Below are 13,014 nucleotides of genomic sequence, written 5' to 3'. Positions count from 1 at the left end.
TAATCACTTGACAGTCCTACTTTTAGTGCATTCGGGACAGTCAATACCAAAAACTGATCAACTAAGATTTCACTAGTGAGTCCAACTATCTGCATTGGAAGGGTAAATAAACCAGAGTGACTGGGGACTTGACATCAAAAAGAGTCCACCCTAGTATCACAACCTGCACTGCAGTCCCTGTCTATCCCTTAAGTGAACTATCATACCACACATCACCTCTCACTTCTTTTTTTTTCCACTGGCTGATCAGCCGCATGGAAGTAAAGAGACCTCCTCCATACTAGTTATGTTTTCTCTGGACAGCAGACTTTAAAGGCGTAGTACTCCATTTGTGGTATCTGGGATGTGCCACCTTCAGAAGTTGAATTAAGCATTTTTACACCTTTCATCATGGTCACATTATCACAATTTGATCTTGAATGTAGAAAGAGTCTTATTTATAAAGAATTACACACAGTCATTTTACCATATTTTTAGTTCTTTAGATAAGTAAGTACATTCATTATCCACACATTAAGCTCTCATTTGCATTTTATCAAATTTGCTTCCATCTTATTCTGAAAAAGTACCGCACTTTACATACATAAATCTACATGAGTCACCAAATTAATCTGTAACTGACATTTTTATTTTGTAGTTAAGAAATATATCTTACCCCATACTCTGCACGACTATACATCCGTATATCATTCTAGTATTTCATTGACAAGTGTTATAAAAGTAAATCAAGTTTCAACACTAACTCTTGAAAAATATCTTTTTTCATCTTAAACCATCAGCCATTTATTGTCATTTTTCACACAACGTTCCACTCATTGCATTCTTGTCCTACTAAGTTAGTTTTCATCAGGTTCGTGAGAAATAATTCATAGGAAACTAATACACATGTGGTGTCCTATATCTTCATTATTCACTTCTTCCCAATCTGTTATCACCTACAATTTAGATAATCCAGGCTATTATGTGCTTTATTGTACACTGAAAAATAAGAGTCTCTCAGAACTGGATAGTTCAGCAGAAAACTAATACCACACACATACTCATACACAATAAATACTGTCACTGAAGTGTGTCAAGCAAAAACTTTTTCTTTCTTTCTTTCTTTCTCTCTTTCCAGAATACCTTAGTTGATAAACAACATTAGAAGGCTTGGAAGTCGGAAGATTCATCTCATGTAAATTAGCATTTGTACAACAGTCTTTAATAAGGCTAAAGAGGATCTTAGGGATAATGGTAGCATGACAAATGGGAATGAGGATATGGAGGTAGATATTACTATATCTGAGGTAGAAGCGAAACTCAAACAGCTTAATGGGACTAAATCGGGGGGCCCAGATAATCTTCATCCAAGAATATTAAAGGAATTGGCACTTGAAATTGCAAGCCCATTAGCAAAAATTTTTAATGAATCTGTAAACTCAGGAGTTGTACCAAATGATTGGGAGAATTGCTAATATAGTTCCTATTTTTAAGAAAGGGAAAAAAAGTGATCTGGGTAACTACAGGCCAGTTAGTTTGACATCTGTAGTATGCAAGGTCCTGGAAAAAATTTTGAAGGAGAAATTAGTTAAGGACATTGAAGTCAATGGTAAATGGGACAAAATACAACATGGTTTTACAAAAGGTAGATCGTGCCAAACCAACCTAATCTCCTTTTTTGAAAAAGTAACAGATTTTTTAGATAAAGGAAACACAGTGGATCTAATTTACCTAGATTTCAGTAAGGCGTTTGATACCGTGCCACATGGGGAATTATTAAATTGGAGAAGATGGGGATCAATATGAACATCAAAAGGTGGATAAGGAATTGGTTAAAGGGGAGACTGCAACAGGTCCTACTGAAAGGTGAACTGTCAGGCTGGAGGGAGGTTACCAGTGGAGTTCCTCAGGGATCGGTTTTGGGACCAATCTTATTTAATCTTTTTGTTACTGACCTTGGCACAAAAAGTGGGTGTGCGCTAATAAAGTTTGCAGATGATACAAAACTGGGAGGTATTGCCAATTCAGAGAAGGATCAGGATATTATACAGGAGTATCTTGTAAACTGGAGTAATAGTAATAGGATGACATTTAATAGTGAGAAGTGTAAGGTTATGCATTTAGGGATTAATAACAAGAATTTTAATTATAAGTTGGGGACGCATCAATTAGAAGTAACGGAAGAGGAGAAGGACCTTGGAGTATTGGTTGATCATAGGATGATTATGAGCTGCCAATGTGATATGGCTGTGAAAAAAGCTAATGCGGTTTTGAGATGCATCAGGAGAGGCATTTCCAGTAGGGATAAGGAGGTTTTAGTGCCATTATACAAGGCACTGGTGAGACCTCACCTAGAATACTGTGTGCAGTTCTGGTCTCCCATGTTTAAAAAGGATGAATTCAAACTGGAGCAGGTACAGAGAAGGGCTACTAGGATGATCCGAGGAATGGAAAACTTATCTTATGAAAGGAGACTTAAGGAGCGTGGCTTGTTTAGCCTAACTAAAAGAAGGTTGAGGGGAGATATGATTGCTCTCTATAAATATATCAGAGGGATAAATACAGGAGAGGGAGAGGAATTATTTCAGCTCAGCACCAATGTGGACACAAGAACAAATGGGTATAAACTGGCCACCAGGAAGTTTAGACTTGAAATTAGACGAAGGTTTCTAACCATCAGAGGAGTGAAGTTTTGGAATAGCCTTTCAAGGGAAGCAGTGGGGGCAAAAGATCTATCTGGCTTTAACATTCTACTCGATAAGTTTATGGAGGAGATGGTATGATGGGATAATGTGATTTTGGTAATTAATTGATCTTTAAATATTCAGGGTAAATAGGCCTAATCCCCTGAGATGGGATATTAGATGGATGGGATCTGAGTTACCCAGGAAAGAATTTTCTGTAGTATCTGGCTGGTGAATCTTGCCCATATGCTCAGGGTTTAGCTGATTGTTCATATTTGGGGTCGGGAAGGAATTTTCCTCCAGGGCAGATTGGAGAGGCCCTGGAGGTTTTTCGCCTTCCTCTGTAGCATGGGGCACGGGTCACTTGAGGGAGGATTCGCTGCTCCTTGAAGTCTTTAAACCACAATTTGAGGACTTCAATAGCTCACACATAGGTGAGGTTTTTCGTAGGACTGGGTGGGCGAGATTCTGTGGCCTGCGTTGTGCAGGAGGTCGGACTAGATGATCAGAATGGTCCCTTCTGACCTTAGTATCTATGAATCTATGAAACAATATATTTTCCTGATTCCAAATGTTTCTTCTACTGTTTTACTAATTGCTCCGACTGATGCCCTTTGTAGCTTATTGCATTTTAACTCCTCTGTATAAATATTCTCGTTCTCTTCACCTTATATTTTGCCCCCCTTTTTTGTTTTTGAGATCTAAGAGCATCTTTGTCTTTCAGAAGCCTTCTTACTATCCATTTTGTGAAAAATGAATTCTCTCATCTTTCTCAAGAATTAAGATCCTAAAGTCCCCTATGCTTTTGTGGCCATTTTCTACAGAAGTCTCTAATATCCTTTTATTCTGAGGTAGCTAGAACCTCCAGAGTATTCCAAGTGTGGCCTCTTTTCTCTAAGTGCTAGAATGTTTATACTGATTTACACTTACAGAGGATACCAAAACAGTAGTTTATCTGGTAGGTTGCTGGTAATGGGGGGGGGTGTGAAGAAGGGGGAATATGTTTGCCTAAATGGCATACCTGCTGCACCCAATAGTTTCCTTGAGTAACTTTGTTTTCTGAACAAGGGAAATTTCCCCTGCAGTCAGATGCACAGTACAACATTAACCATTTAACATGAACATCTTTCAAAGGAATGATGATCATACATGGAAGCTTTCATAACACGGGGGAGGGAGAGAGAGATCACTGATTTATATTCCAGTATGGATATAATTCCATGTCCCAAGTGACTATTTATCAACCAAGAAAAATTTTTAAGAGGGCCATGGTCCACAGTTAGTCTTACAATTTAAGTGGGGCAGAAGGTTTTCCTCCATCCAACACTATCATCCCAGAGGCAAAAAAGCTTCCTTTAATCTCACCCCAGTAGCTACACAGAAGAGTTAATGGCTCCACAATCTGAGGCTGGAAAACAAACCCAGATGAGTCAAGGCTTATGATAGACATGATACCGTATGTAAATAGTTTAAACTATTTTTAAAATTTGCAGGGCCTGTGCAAAAGGACACTCCGACACTGAAGTGTTTTTCTTTTATAAATGGCTTTTAAGAATAATGGAATGAGATTATTAAATAAACCAAGTATTCATCAATAAAATCACATTAATATAAAGAAATTAATGTTCATGAAATTCACAGCATGTCTAGAATTACTTTCACAAGCCACAAATTCTGGGTGAAATGTTGGCCCATTTAAATCATCATATTTATGAGGCAAATTATCTCAATTATATGCATTCTTAAGAGAAAAAAGTAAGTAAATAACCCAAACCAGCTGAATTCTACAGCAATTCCAGGTTAAAAGAATAATGAAAAAAAAAACCAGGGTCTAGAACAGTCTAGACTATGAAATTAACTTATTTTAATACAACAGTAAACTGGACTTTTGAAACACTAAATAACATGTTAGCTGATGCTATTATCTGTAAACAATTTGGAAAAAATGCATTTAATCTGTTTACATTAGTCATGAAATGACTGAATGATGGTACAGTAATGTTTTCCTTTACATTTCACAATAATAGTTTTGAAATCACTCTGAATTTATCAATAATGTAGAAAAAACCTCCCTTATTAGGTCAAGGGCAACATTTGTTCATCTTACTTAAAGATCATTAAAATACATCCTTAATCATAACATGTGGTTCATTACAAATAAAATTGCCTTTGGTTCAATAAAACTAATTAAATGTAAATGGTATTGTTTACTGCTGTATGGATCTTTTGATATAAATCAGCAAGTCACCATTTATTGAAAATTACAGTGACCTCACTGCTGTTAATAAATTTACTTGATCAAATAAGCCAAAGAAGAATATCTCAGAACATGCATAGTGCCAGAAAAAACTCTGCCCCACACATGACTGTGAAACCACAAGAAACCTAACCTGGATGTTACAGTCCTTGCCATCATTAAATGACTTGTTGAAATTTTAATTCTCTGATCACATTAAGTGGTTTGAGAAGACAACAAAATCTGTACTGATCATCTTTGGTGGTGTCATCTGTTCTTTAGGAAAAGCTCCGAAGGTTTGCAGGTTTATTTATTCCCGGTGTCACAGTGGATAAGGTTACAACGTTGCACTGTTGATGGGACTGACAGCTCATGACAACACAAGATACTCATAATCCTTTACATTGGATAACTAAAGAAATCAAAATGAGTGACCATTATGGACATTATATGCTGTTAAATGCAAGACCAAATTGTTTAGTCTACTTCTTTTCTCAAATTACGCTTACTGTTCACCTTTTTCAATTCTTAAAAATATAGTCACATATAATTATATATAGTAATAAACTTCTCCTTTGGAAATGTGCTCCAAGTTCAGCCAGAGACCGAGTTTAAGGAAGATGACCCTCAGTGCACTGTAACAGTATCAGGATCATCCACAGCTGTGGCACCAATAGGGAAGACTCTGGTGCAATTGAGACCACCTGTTTACCAACACACCCAAGATCTGGACAGTGCTGTATCCAAGGGGTAGGGGGAACGTGAAGGACCCCTTGGAAACTAGTCCTGAAGCCACTCCATGCCCTCTGCTGGGCTTGTTACATGAACAGAACCTGACATTTTGCTGTTTTATAGTTAAATCTATAATTAGTAGTAAACTGCAAACCTTAACTTAGTTTAGTAGTTGGATGTCCACATGCAGTGAGCATTATTATTTCAGTTTTAGAGACAGTATTGAATTCCAAGATATTCCACATACTTAAAAAGGGGGACACTGTTACAATTGCCAATATCTCTAGAGCCAGAATAATCTTCAAGTGGAGCCACTGAATGTTTTGTATTAACCTGTTCCTGCTTTTCTTGCCACTGCAGTAGCAATTAATGTAGAGTTGTGCATATAGTCTATGAACTCCTTACCCTAAGGCAAAACTTGCTCCTATTTCAATGGGACCTTTATTTAAATAAGGAGAGCTGAATGGGAGGGAGCTTGGGAAGCTATGTATCAGTGTGATATCGCCACAGCTATTTTAGATATAGTCCAGCAGGTGGCATTCAAGAATTATTGTAAAAAGAATCAGTCCAGCCTATTCCTGCAGTTTGTCATTTACAGTTTAACCCCCAAATGCTATAAATTATCACTATATACATATCAAAGATGTGAGCTTAAGGGACTTTATTTGTATACCTTCTATGGTAGAAGGATTATTATTTATTGATAGGCATTTGTTATATAGAATTGATAGAAGTGAATGTGTTATGTACTTTGGTTATGCCAAAATTCTCTGGATTTTAGGGCTCATGTTCCAAACTGTGTAAGAGTTAAGTAATTGTCAACTGGTTGATTGCTACTTGAGTTAAAGGCAAAACCTTCATATTTTCTAAAGCACCAGATACTTCTTAGCCCTAGGGAGAATAGCTGTCATATCTGAGCTTCAAATCAGCTGGTTCTAGATTTGTGCGGTTGGTTCTAAATGGGTGCACAAAAGTAGGGAGAGCATAAAGGGCCACAATCCCAGTGTTTGCACACATGGAATGAAAAGAATGGGTGAGGGTAAAGAGTAAGAATGCTTCCAGTGACACTGTGCTTTCCTACGGGAGAGTCATAGCCCCATCCCTCTTCCACACAGGCAGAGGGACCAAAGCAGTCACAGGAAGAAACACACATTTGAAGTTCCAGAGGATGCTCCTGTTGCCATTATGACATCCTGTCAAAAAAAAGTCAAGTCTTTCAAAAGCAGGTGTCCTTGTTGTGGACTACATGTGTAAATAAGGTAGGCATGTAAAACAAGTCATTTTTTAGTTGAGCACACAAACAAAAGGTAGGAACATTTTTAAAAAATAAGTCAGAACACTTTTATACCTTGCCTAAATTTCTTCAACTTTCAACAAAATATTCGTTGGGCTGAGATTAATCATGGGAAATTTTCACTATGAAAAACACTATTTTCAAAAGCTTAAAGTGAGAGTGGGTAACTAGAATGGACTACTCAAATTAAATAAGGTTTTTTTTCATATTTAACATGGCTGCTTCACTGTGTCTAAGCATTAGAGTTTAATGTTTCTCTAAGGAAAACCTCATCTCAGTAGGTGATTTTTACACCTCATGTTGTGCATAGTATCCTGTACACAAAGTGTGAAGAATTTTGAAAATATTTCTGGTTGTTACTGTTGAACTTTTTCAAAAAGAATACATTACATGTACATGTATTTCTATAGTAAATGGCATGGGCCCTGATTTATATTATACATCTTGTTATAATGGAAAAAACATTTATTGTATTTATAATTTTTTCCTCCCTCTATCATAACAGTTATTTTGGATTTCCACAAATCCTGCTGAAATCAAGGTGGTGATTCAAAGTAGTTTGATATTTATCAGTATTTTCAGCTCATTCACACACAATATTAGATTACAAAATTACTACACTCTTATCAACAACATAGTCCAAGCCATAAGGATTTGAAAAGATCACCTGACTAAGCTAGAATTATGGAGGTGCTCCAAGAGCTCCACAGTTAAGGTTGGACTGACAGTTGCATTCAGAGGAACTTGAACCATCATTTATTTCACACTTTAAGGCTTACATTTAGTTTTCAGATTTATCACGAGTCAGGATCTTTAGGGGCACAAAGAAGCTATAAACCTTAGAAAATTCCACAATGGACCAGAGGCTGAAGTGGGACTGTTAGTTTTCCTCCAGTCTGCTATTCCCAAGCCCATCACAGGGTGGAGCTATGCATTCCATCACCTGAGATCACAGAGAAGAGTTAGGGTATGCCTACACTACAGCCAGGAAGTTTAATTCCCATCTTGGGTAGACATACACGCACTAGCTGAGCTTGGTACAGCACACTAAAAATAGTAGTGTGGCTGGGGTGGCATGGGCAGCAGTTCAGGCTAGTCATCTAAATACAACCCCCCTCTGAGATCCCTAGTATGTACTTGTGCAGTTATCCTGAACCACCACTGGTGCTGCTGCAGCCACAGTGCTAGTTTTAGGGCACTAGCTGAAGGATAGCTAGCACATATATATCTACCCAAGCTGAGAATTACACCTCCCCGGTGCAGTACAGGTGTACCCTTTAGGGTTGGAGGTTTTTAAGGAGTCTGAGGGCTAACCTAGATGAACAGTTAGTGCGCAGAAAGCTGAAGTGAAAATCTACAGAGCACTAGCATGTCATATAGGGTTACTTACGTGTCCATGTGGACCCTGCTACTGCATGCAAGAGTTACCTAATGCACAATGACCCACCCACTCCAGTTTCAAAGTGGCGTAGCAGAGCTAATGCATGTATGTCTACCCGAGCTGGTAATTAGACTTCCCAGCTGTAGTGTCGATGTTTCTTTGTGCTCCTAAGGATCCTACTAGGAATAGTACAAACATATAAGAGTGTGTGCAGATACAATGTAAACTATTTTGAAGAGGGAATATTTGCATGGGCCCTACACATGGACAAAATTGTGAAACTTTCCATATTTTAAAAAACTACAGCATGAGATGATCAAAACCCTTATTAGTAACTGGATTTCTAATTTAAAGAAATTAATTTGCATGGAACATGTAGCTTGCCCAAAGTTCTTAACTGGCCCTTTGAAGATTCCCCTGCATTGGGGATTCTTCAGGTGGCAGACAACTGCTGTATGTTACCCCTGATCCAGCATGAGGCTGTGTTCCTGTGAAATGAAGCGTAACTAGAGTGTCCATGTGCCCTGGCAATCTATGGCTGCTGCAACAGCTTACTCAACATGCTCTACCTTGCACTAGGTATCCAGGCCAACCTATCAGCCCAAGGATCCAGGAGTCTGACAGATGGTTTAAACTCACCTTTGCCATTCCTATACACTCTCTATTTTTGCACTGAAATCTTGGCCAGACCTAGAAATCCAGCACAATGATCCTTTCAAGGACAACTGAACTTTTTTGAGGGGGAGGGTGAAAAGAAGAGTAGAAGATAAATATTCTCTAACTTTAGTAGAAGAAATATTTTTAAATGATCTTTTTCGAGATATTTTCCCTGAATATCTCTTTTTTTTGGCTCCTATGTCTGAAGAATCAAGCCTTGCAAAAAACAGATTTTTGTAATATCCAGGCATAGGACAGTTTTCAAATTTTAACCTGAAAATAAAAGAATAATGTCCCTTATTCATCATAGCATAGTTTATGTCCACAAAGAAAGCAAGCCCACATTCATCAGCAACTTCCATTTGGTGCAGCCAGTCTCCTTCTTAGCCCACAGTTGTGTTCTGCAGATAAACACACACACACACAACCCTGGGTGAGGGTGGAAATGTGGAAGTGAGGTTTTTCTGGATCTGAAGATGAGTTACACTGCAACAAACTTCAAGTTTTGTTTCAGGTTAGCTGCACTCTAACCAACTATAGGAATTTGTTTCAGTGCAACTCCTCTCTAGCACCATTTTTCAAGTCACCAGGAGGCTGGGGATGTGTGCAGTTAGGGCAGGAAGGAGAACATGACTGGGTAAGGCAGAGGGTATGAGGCCGAGCAGAAACATTTAAATTTCCTATGGTTTGCAGAAAACAGCTTATCTATAATGAGCTTACAAGACGCTTGGTAGATTGCATCTCGCACTTCTCGCACTTCTCCTCACCTTTACCATGCCCCCTCGCCCCCAACAGCTGCAATTTCCTCCACCTCAAGTTCCCATATCACAACACCAAGCCCCAATCACCTTACCACATTGCCACTCAATTCCCCGGTCATTTATATCTACCTTTACCCCTCATGTCCCTTTCACAGTTTAGGGAAACTGCACCTTTATTTTCTGCTCGTGATCCAGCAAGGGCACCCACACCAGGCTCCTATCTCTCTCCCCCTCCTGACAGGGTTTTTTCCAAGCTTCACATTTCCCAGTCTACATTGTGAGTTCCCCAGCAAGTCAGATTGACTAAGCAGACCTGTTTTACTTTCTCCTCAGAGGTTATAAATAGCACAGATGCCCAGTTAGCAGTTACCACATAGTCTTTTCTAAGCAAGCACATTTATCCTTAAGATGAAAGCATTATAGAGAAAACACTAAACACAATAATAGAACCTACACACATGACAATATGTTTACCAGAGAACACCACCTAATTCCAAGCGTTCTGGCAGATGATCAGTCCTTCAAACCCCATGAAGGAGTTCTTCTGTTGTTATAAGTTCGTAATAGCTGTTAGTTCAGAACAAGCACACCCATGAATCTGAGTGTCCCTTCTTTCTGCAGTTTGGAGCTTGGATCTTCAGATTGTACAAATAGGTAAGTAGCAGACATTGGGTTTCTCCTCAGGATGCAGCTTTCAAAAGGTTGGGTGCGGAGGTGGGAATTTGCATTCATCTCCTCTCAAGTAATTCCTAGGAAACCCGCTCAAGTTTGTTTGTTCCAAAGATTCCTTCTTGTCTGGCTCATTGTTTAAAATAGTCCTGTGATGCTTATAACACCCCAGAGTGTCTATATTGGTCATGTCACTGCCTGAGAGAAGTTGCATACAATTCCACAAAACTACATAAACTTTTAATTTTAATACAGTGGACCTTAAAGCTTCTTAAACTTAGTTCACTACGTTTTTTCAAGGACATTGTAGATAACTTCCATATCTGTCATAGCCCATAACAAGATCATTCACTCCCCTGATTCCAACCAAAGCCTAGCTCAGCCTCTGGTATCCGGACTCAACTCCCTTCAGTATCCTAAGGAGCTGAAACCTGGCACACCAAGGGAACAGAGACAACTGTGCCACAGAAGGCTCTATGAGTTTTTATGCACCAAGGCTTTGTTGCTTCAAGACCTTCACGGGGCTGTTGTCTCAATTACCCCGGTGCATCACCACTATGAGAAGTCCCTGACACACTGGTGCCTCAGCACAGAGGCTCTTCCCCTCTCATTTCTCCTCTACATCAAAGATCCTGTTCTCTGACAATAGCCATCACCAGATGCTTCAAAAATGATGTATGAAACCCCTTCATGAACACTAACGGAATAACCTTCCCATGGAGGAAGTTGCAAAAGGGTATCTTATAATGGACAAAATGTAGGCTACTGGTAGGATAGATGATCCATTGGCTCTCAAATCTAATGCAAATGGTGATTCTACCTTAGATAACATAGAGGGAAGTCAGTAAGGACATTGGGTCTGTTCTGCTACAGCAATTCCTAAGTCCTTCTATTGCAGTATCCTGCATCTGAGGACTGACCAGCAACAAATACTTCAGAGGAAGGTCTAAGAAACCCACAGTAATATGGAGTGACAGAGGTTTGAACTACTCAGACATTGATCCATGTCAGCAAAGAGCATGTTGGCCTCCTAAAGGGCTCAAGCCACAAGAAACAGGGCAAAACCTTGAAATAATTAATAATGATATATAGTGGGGAAGATAAAGGGTTTGCCTCTCCAAGTTCAAGTCATTTCCTTCACTCCTTATTACACAAAACTTCCATTGAGACTCATCTTGCAAGGCTACAGTACCTGCTCATAGACTGTAGTGGATAGCTACGTAATGTTAAATAAAAATGTAGCCAACTTCAATCAGTTCAACAAAGTTGGTTTGTGTCCTTCTTCTCCCTACTTTTTTAGGCTGCAGTGTCAAGTGTTCAAGTTAGGAAATGCCTGAAATAAGGCAAAAAGGAAAAATAGCATTTGATCATGTAACTTAGGGCTATATCATAAGGCATATGGTAGGCATAAGGGACCCAAATTAAAGTTGCATGGGCAACCTTAACTTGGGCATTTCTTAACTTGTGAATGCTTGACTTTTTAACTGTAACTTTCTATTAATAAAGGGTTCTTTTAAAATGTAATAGCTAATTTTTTTTTAGAAACTTAACAATTGAAAAAACAAAAATTTCATTGTGTAAAACCACACTGACCTTCCACATAGTCATCAGCAGGGTTGGGATTTTTAGATCTGCAACACAGACCTCTTCTGCTTGAGCTGAGTAACTGGCATCAGTAGAAGGCTGTTATCTATGCTGACCTTCTACTGGAAGGGAATGGGGAGACATTTTGCCAGTGAGTTTCACAGCTATTTGCTATACAACTAAGGAATGTGGGGATGCATGGTATCTCTGGGTTCAAGTCCAGGTTCTGTGGGGGAGCATGCATTCATGGTTAGAGATCTTTTTGCCTCCATCTGTCCCTGTCCTCTTCTGCTCCTGTCCCTAACACAAGCTCCTAGCTCCTATCCTGCTACCCATATCTCTTTTCCCAAGCTTCACTCCCACATCTACCCCATTCCCTCTACATTCAAGTCCGGTGGTTTCCTCCTCTTCCTCCTCCTTGCCTGAGCGCTGGCAAGGGGAGCACTGAGAGCACAGGAAAGACAATCCCAGAGTGATTAGCTTCAGTGCCACAGCAGTCACAAGCAGTTGGGAGGAGGCATTGCAGAAAAAGTCCTGCTGAAATCCTGCAGCCCTAAGATGAAACATGCTCATTTGGTCTGTGGAGATGGCATGTGCACAGTCCATTTGGCACACAGGAGTTGTGAGGGGATGGACAAGCCCAGTGCTGATGAAATCTTCAGAAAAGTCAGTTGCCAAATTCCAGGAAGTATCTACTGAGCATGTGCTCAGACAAACTTTTCAGAGACTTATTCAGAGAGTTTTCACAGGTATAGCAAAACCAACATCCATTATACAAGGGCGACAACCTCATTCCCAGTCAAATTTCAAAGTACAGAGGCTCTAGAGTTTCTCAACAAAACCGCTCTAAGAATATTTTTAATATAAGCAAAACAATATATTTTTCCTAACGCCTTTCATGGAAACAGCTGAGCCAATTTAGCTGAAACTTTTCTCAGGCAGACACCTAGCATGAAAAATTTAAATTCAAACATTTTACGTTTGACGAAGTTATAAGCAACTGAAGAACACGTTCTTGTAACGGAAAATGTGGGGCA

The 13,014-nt window shown here is 39.2% G+C and overlaps 1 protein-coding gene across 8 annotated transcripts in view; it reads right to left on the bottom strand.

The window, feature by feature from the left end:
- Positions 1–13,014, bottom strand: part of ATP9B (ATPase phospholipid transporting 9B (putative)) — a 290,806-nt gene that overhangs the window by 133,879 nt on the left and 143,913 nt on the right. The gene's annotated exons all lie outside the window — the stretch shown is intronic.

Source organism: Dermochelys coriacea, chromosome 2 (genome assembly GCF_009764565.3).
Source record: "Dermochelys coriacea isolate rDerCor1 chromosome 2, rDerCor1.pri.v4, whole genome shotgun sequence".
NCBI lineage: Eukaryota > Metazoa > Chordata > Testudines > Dermochelyidae > Dermochelys > Dermochelys coriacea.
Note: the sequence above shows the minus strand (reverse complement) of the source record. Positions and strands in the feature narration are given on the sequence as shown.